The sequence below is a fragment of the Mugil cephalus genome, chromosome 8 (genome assembly GCF_022458985.1).
Source record: "Mugil cephalus isolate CIBA_MC_2020 chromosome 8, CIBA_Mcephalus_1.1, whole genome shotgun sequence".
Classification (NCBI taxonomy): Eukaryota; Metazoa; Chordata; class Actinopteri; order Mugiliformes; family Mugilidae; genus Mugil; species Mugil cephalus.
In genome coordinates, this window is record NC_061777.1 from 11,805,398 (window position 1) to 11,813,461 (window position 8,064).

An 8,064-nucleotide genomic window follows, 5' to 3' on the forward strand; every position below is an offset into this window, starting at 1 on the left:
ACACGATGGTGTGAAATACTAAAATGTTTTACATGGCAGCAGTCATTTATTCTTAGGTACTTACACTAACAGTGTCTCTTGATCTGAAACTTCATCAGCTTATTAGTATTAATTGTTTCACTCTGACATTAGACAGTCATTACCGACTGCTGTGCACTTTAACACTATATTCCACATATTTAATAAAATAGTTAAAAGGTGTTAAAACACACCTTTTCTCTCCACGAACACCACAAGGTGACGTGCACTCCTACACACGCTCTCCCACTCAGCATGCTAATTCACTGGTATCATCATTATCTGCATCAAGGCCGGTTTAATTGATCCCGTTCTGTCCCTTGACGCTTGTCATCTGCTTTCTGTTGCCACGCAGCCTCGCCTTTTTTCATTTGGTATTTCTTAATACCGCGCTGCTGTTTTCTAAAAGCTTTTCATGGCCTCTCACTTAGTTGCATTTAGTTCTTTTCGATCCTCGTTCGCTGTTATTATTTTTTTGGAGCTGCCCTAAAAGACAGGGGACATTTATGAACACTTCTTGGTTTTTATTTTCATGCAACCACCTGAAAGGAACACGTTGATCATCATGACTATGTGCGTGTTCTCTGAAACTGGAGAGAGGAGATTTAATGCAGCAAGTACTTTGAGAGAAGTAACACCCGTCCTTACACCTCAGTAGGCAGCTATGAGCAACCTGATTGTATTTTTATTTCTTGCTTCCTGTTGATATTGTCTTGTTCTTTTGCTTAAGTAACTCATTATATCTACTAAAGGCCTTGATTTACAGTTATTCAAAACTAAATTCATTGTTGTCTTTAACTGTCTGTCTGAAATCGCTTCCTCGTTCCTTAACCTTCCTTTTACAGTTTTACATTTAAATTTCTGTATGCATAGTCATTGCCCGGCTGTTCAGACCGCCCTAAGTGCTGCTCATCTTTACATGCACCGCGAGCTGACAAAAATTCCAGCCCGAGACAATGAACGCTGTTTAGGCCCTTGAAACAGGCCTGATGCACAGTTTATCTTACAGCGAAGATGCATCCCCTCATCGCAAGAAGGTCCTAATGCATCCTCAAGGGCCCTCCACCTGCTCTCTGCTGCTTCGGTCACCATGGAGATTTGTCTATTTCAGCAAACGATAGGGTTAAATAAGTACACATTCAGTCCAGCTTGAGCAGCAGGAACAACATGTAAACACTTGTGGGATGCCTGGAACAACGGGCGGCATGAAATAGAGGGACTAGATGCGATGCTTTGATATGCTTTTAAAACTCACATCTCTCCCCTCCTCCACTTAAAAATAAGGTTGGAGCCATCTTTTTTTTTTTGTGGCTGCTCATGGAGGGACACTAAATGGGATATGAATTGATGGAAAGATGGACAGAAGAGCTGGTGGAGGGATGGCACGAATGTAAAGCCTGAATAGAATTTAAGAATTAAACAGCACTTGATATTCTTCGGGCCCCTGAGCCCATTAGGGGAGCAGCGCGCTCTCTAAATTAGAGTAATGAGGAGTTTGGTACCCAGCGAGCTGCATGAAAAAAGGGACAGAAGGAAGGAGGGGCACGTAGGATCGAGACAGAAAATGCATGATTCTTTCAGGGAGCAAAAGAGTGTAAAAATCACCAGATTTCAGTCCCAAGTATCTAATTACCTCTATAGGTTCCGGAGCGGTCCGCTGATGAGATTGTGTGCGGAATATATTTGAAACACTCAGGTTTTCAAAAGAACAGGGGGATAAACAGAGCGGAGAGCGGTGGGAGTGGTGTGTCAGTGATAAGAGAACGAAGGAAGTGAAAGATTGAAAGAAAGAATAAGAGCGAGAAAGAGGAGAAATCTGAATCACACACTGCTGCTCTGATCACAGCATGTGTCCATCTCTGTCCCAGCCAGACCACCCGCTTGGCCTGCGGGGAGTATGTGTGTGTGTGTGTGTGTGTGTGTGTGTGTGTGTGTGTGTGTGTGTGTGTGTGTGTGTGTGTGTGTGTGTGTGTGTGTGTGTGTGTGTGTGTGTGTGTGTGTGTGTGTGTCTGACTGACTGACAGACTGACGGAGAAAGAGCGCGTGCATTGGTCAGCAAGCGCACACTCAGCGCATGCTCGTGTGTCTCTGCGAGCTCTCTCAGCAGGAGTGAAAGCACATGGGATGAAGGGCACATGCGGCTAAACACACACTTAATCATAAGACAGTCGCTTTGCAGAGGTTTTTCCCAGAACCTGTCTAAAATATGTGTTGTCGAGGGGGAAGAGGGGCCGCATCATTTCTCAGAACAAATGGCAAACAAGAAACACTCCTGAGTGCAACTTGATCGAAACGGTTAAATTAATGATGAACGTTTTTCATGTCTGCCCGACCTGGAAAGGATCATCTTCAAAAACTTGGAAGAAAAAGTAATGAAAACATCAGATTTTGTTGTTTGACAGTTTTTTTTGTCTGAATTTCGTGATTTGATCAAAATGTGCAGGGGAAACAAAAAAGGGGGATGATGATGACGGTTTACGATGACTGTTAAGTCATAAAGAGATGTCTTTCCTTCCTTGGTACTAACACCATTCTAGTGGAGCGACTGCACAGGACCTGTCACAGAATCTTTTGATGCACAACCTCGGACACAACGTCTGGTTGTTTCCTGGACTCACAGGGTGGGGTTTCAGGTCTTGCGACAGACACCCTCCTCCAGGCGACCCGACCGAGGCCTGTGTCCAAGTGGTCCCCTCTTCCCCCTCTTCAACCAGGACCATCTGGATGATTCCCCTGCTACCTCCACGTTGTCGCTTTGGGTGGTTGCTGTTATGCCCAGTGTAGGCCTTGCTCATGGTGTGGCTGGAAAATCCCAGACTGTCCACTTCCACTTGCATATACCTGGTCCACCAGTTCCTGGTATTTCTCCCTCCCTCCCTCTCCTCCCTCCCAGGGCACTGTTGGAAATCAGTTGTTTTGTTGCCTCAGAGACCAAGATGGTGACCAAGACGGACCCAGTCTTGGGCCGTGGAGATCAAACCAACAGAGCAGCTTTTCTGTGTCCTCTCTGGCCTCTGTCCTTCATTGAGAAAGTGAATGGTCTTACCTGTGCCTTGGCGATATCGACTGCCCTTGATCCCCTTGCTTATCGCCTCTGCAATGGATTTGAGGACCTGATGTGTGTATTATTACTATAATTGCCTACATTGCTCTTTGTTCTGAACACTGGTGCACTTTGAGTAGGAGCTGCTGAAACGAAAAGTAATTTCCCCTTGGGATCAATGAAGTAATTCTGATTCTGATTCTGATCGTGCCTCCATCGATACCGGCCCTCGTCTAGTGCCTTGGAGCAGCTGCTCGAGATGTGTTCTAGTGCCCCTGGCTTGGAACACAGGGGGCATGCAGGTGTTTCTGTTTAACTCTAAGTCCACGGGTTAGATGGGCTAGGAAGGACATCGTAGACCCCTTGAATCAGGAACCTGATTCTCTGGGGGTTCCACGTTCCACACCTTGCTGCCACATGGCCACTGCTGTGCAGGTTGTTTTCTCCTCGACTGAAGCTCACACCTCCTCCTGCACCAGCCTCTGCCTCTCCCTCTCAGGTCGCAAGTCCAGCTCTGCCTTGCACCACTGCTCCACTGTCTCCTGATCATATTGTGATCAATATAAAACATAATAGGATGCTTAATCCAAAGAGAAGCTGAGTTGATATTATTAGAATTACTAAAGATGCTGTGTGACTTCAGAAATAATAACAGAATTACTCAAAACATAATGCCTAACGTGCACTTCCATTCTTTTACATACTTCTAGTTGATACTACTGTCACCTCTCCGGCAGAGACAGAGCGTATTAATTTCTCACTAAATAAGTTAAAAGAAAAAATAATGTTAAAAGTTAGCTACCATTAGCTGTCAAAACAGTGCCCAACCTATAAGTTAAAAATTATGCTGCAAACAGAACAGTTTCCACCTCCTCCTAAGTTAATGACTAGCGTTAGCGGGACAGCTGTGCTGAGGTGAGAAGTTACGTTGCAGCAGTTTTACAAGAAACCATGTATGAATTCTGCTGAAAAGTGACGCTTTTGACTGTAAAAAATATATATATATAATATATAATTACAATAATAACGTTAATGGTATTAACCGAACTGAACTTAAAGAGGCCGTTTTATTTTATACCATATATAGAATTAAATTTTATTTAATTACTGTTTTCACTTCTCAGTGAAGAAGGTGCCTCTGAATCTGACTCCATTGCTCCTCTACTCCACCTCTACCGTCACTTTCCCGCCACATGCGTCAGGTTTAGGAGGGAAGGTCAAAGGTCAGGCAGGAGGACACGGTGGGACTCTGGATATTTTGTTGCCATGCAATGTGATGCCAGAAAGGTAAGAATTGCTTTAATATGCACTTACATTTATGAAACATTTTTCACGTAGTTAAATCCGCTTTTGTGTAAAGTTTTATAGGTTCTACATTTAGATGCTGTGGTTTTTACACTGCAGTAGAGTCGTGTTTTAAAGGTTACTTCCACATGCTGCCAATGAGGGCGATGAACTGAAAAGCACACGAGAAAGGCAAATGGCAACACTCCCATGCCAGAGGGTTTGTACAGTCGATTAGATGAAAACAAAATTACTTCTGCTGTACTGTAACTTGTCAGTGTGTTTCTGTGTAAACTATGTTAATCTGACTAACATGATCTCCACTTTTCGGTGTCATTTTTCCGACTAAAAACATGCCTCCCCGCTGTTCACCGCAATCAGTGCCCCAGCCCGTCTTTGTGCACACATTTGTCAGGGATTCTCCTGTTTAATTTCTTGGCCTGTGCCAAGTCACGTCCATGTAATTATGTGTCAACGAGCAATTAAAACATCAATTAAGGTTTGTTAAGCAGAGAGCGTATCACACAGAACAGTGATTAGGCACAGCGGTCTCCTAAATGTTTGTGTAGCTTGATAAGATTGTCAGTACGCTGATTATCTATCTATCTATCTATCTATCTATCTATCTATCTATCTATCTATCTATCTATCTATCTATCTATCTATCTATCTATCTATCTATCTATCTATCTATCTATCTATCTATCTATCTATCTATCTATCTATCTATCTATCTATCCACACTCGCTCCATCTTCACCCACCCTTCCTCCCTGATCCTTTTTTCATGCTCTTACCATCTCTGTCTTTTCTAATCATCCCTCCAAGTGCCTCTCTGAATCCTCCTAAACTCCAGTTTCAATTTGTTTTCCACTGTTCCTCACTCCACCTCCATATGCTTCCTCCATCCCAGTGGCCTCCCTCTCGCTGTCCCCTCTTCCATTGTGTGCTCTTTGGAGTGCCGGTGGATGATAACTACATCTCCATTATTCCGTTTTTCTCTACTCCTCTTCATCCCCCTCTCCTGCGGTTGGAGTGGTGCTACACGACAATCCAATATCCACCAGTCTTAACCTCCCCTTCATCTTTACTCCATCCATCTAATTTTCTTTCCATTCATCCTCGGATCTCCTCTGCGCTCCAGGCAGCAGTGTAAATTGTGAATCTATAGTAATTTAAAAAAAAACAAAAAGTCTGATATTTTTAATCAGTGTGAGGTGCCTGACATAAACTTTTAATAGGTTTCAATTTAAATTTGACTGAACATACTGTACACAAAGTTTCTGAGCACTAATGTGTTCATTTAATAATATAACAGTAATATTTATTCATTCTTATATGCAGGTTGAATTCAAGTGATTTTTAATATAGTGGAACACTGTCAAGTGGAGCTATTTTTTATATTTGCAAATGCATAAAATGTTCACAATATAATAATATTTTTAATAATTGGAATTTAAACAGACGTAAACAGTAAATTCCACATTGCAGATCTTCCATAAGACAAATTTATAGCCCACATGTTTATTTGTTTTTTGTGTTTTTTTTTAGTATCATTATTCTAGATCAAAAATGTGTGAATTTATATGGAACAATAGGAGGGCTACACTATCTCTGTCTTTACTGTACTTACCATTTGATTGTGGGGGTCTGAAATGTCCGAACTTAATGTTGCATTATTGGTCTGCGCAACTGAGGCTTATGACATATTATTTTTCAACAACTGATCCTCCTCATTATACAAAAAACACTCACACAATTTGCCTTTACCTCGTCCCTTATGCACAATTTTTTTTAAATACCTTCAGGTTAGAAATTTTACTAGATCAAATCAAAATCATTCCCTCACTGGACCTAATTATTCACCTTTGGAAAAAAAAATGATAAAGGACAGTCTCATAAAGGGCATCATTTCAGCGTTTTAGAATTTTTTTGACACTTCCCTCACCTGAAAACTCACAGAAGAGACTAAACGGCTGGAGGAACAGAGGGAAATGTCACGTGCGGGAGTTCAAACCAAATCAATAAATGTAAGTCTTAAACTGCTACGTTATAAATGGTTGGTGAGGATGTATGTTACACCAGTGGAACTACACAGATGTAACAGAAACATAAAAGGTATAGCCACAAAATGTATGGAAAGCAAAGGAACCCTTTTTCATTGTCTATGGCAATGTAGAAAAATTATAGTGTTTTGGGAAGAGGTAACTGAAACTGAGGAGTGACTGAAAAAATAATAATAATAATGATAATTGGAAAAACAAATCACATTGAATCCTAAACTTTTTGTTGGGTCTGTATCCAGAAAAACACACCTTAAACAAGAATGAAAGAACACTCATAGATCTCAGTTTGCTTAACATGCATTGCACTAGTATGACCAGAAGTGACACACTGGTTGAAACAGATTCCTCTTGAAAAAATAACATATATACTGAAATCGAGAAAAAAAAAATGTTTATGATAAAGTATGGCGACCTTTCATTGACTACAACTGTCAACATAATGCCTGAAGTAGAAGGTGAATGATTTCTTTGATTTCCCTTTTTTGTGTCAAGATCTTTTTTTATATATCTCAAAAATGTGATACTTTAATGTGAATAACGTATTGCTTTTTGACAGATTACCTAAACAGAGGGGCATTGTTAAAGGCTTTATTTGTGCTCCTTATAATTGTGTTACAGAAGTTCCTTTATCATGAATGATTCACTCAAGTCGCTTTTCAAAGTTTTGCCTACAGCAAGGAGCTGATACATGCACGACAGCAAGTACAGAATCGACTGACAACAGTCAGACTGCATTCACTGCTATGCAGTAGATCATAGGTCTTCAAATCTTTGGTTGAGTAGACATTTTTTATACATATTTTTTATATATAAATTTCTTTAAATACATATTAACATGAATCCAACATATTTCAGTAAAGGGACACAGGATAGCTTAATACTGAATGCAAAATGCATGTATATTTATGAATAGCACTAGGCCGAGTTTAATAAAAAACACATATAGTAGGTGGGGGTCCCTACTTAATCATCAGTTTGGGGGTACTTGGCCCCAAAAAGCATTGAGGACCCTTGCAGTAGATTCTGTCCTAGAGTGGAGACAACCTTGTTGGGGAGACAGTCTGTCAGCCTCACTGGAAGTCAACTGGTCGTAACAAAGTAGCTGTAAGGCTGGATGCCTCTCTGCCCCGTCTGTGGGACCTTTCCCCTACTATGTGGTGAAGAAAGCAAGAGAGAATATGTTGTGAAACTGTTTAACCTTTGTATTTTTTCCAACAAATTGTTCTCATTGGAAAAAAGAAAAAAAAAATCAATGAAAACTTTATGTAAAAAGGATATAACTATGTGTATCTCACACGATTCTTTCCTCAGCTATTTTGGACAAATAACTAAACATCATTTGTCCACATCTGTATACAAATAACAACAACAAGGGACATGACGTCAAACAGAAAAGCAGCTTTGGTCCCGCTCACATATTTTCCATATATGCTGTTATCAACACCGGGCCTCTGTTGTGTTCATAACATTATTTCTCACACACTGGCCAGTGACAGTGAAATTCGAACAGGCCACGTTTCTGTTTCTTCTTCCCACGCAGACACTCCAGACTTGAAGTTTGCTTTCCCTTCCCGATAACAGCTCTGTGTTTTAAACACACTGTTTCTTCGACAGTGCTGACAAACAAGATGATGAAAATGAGCTCATTGGGATA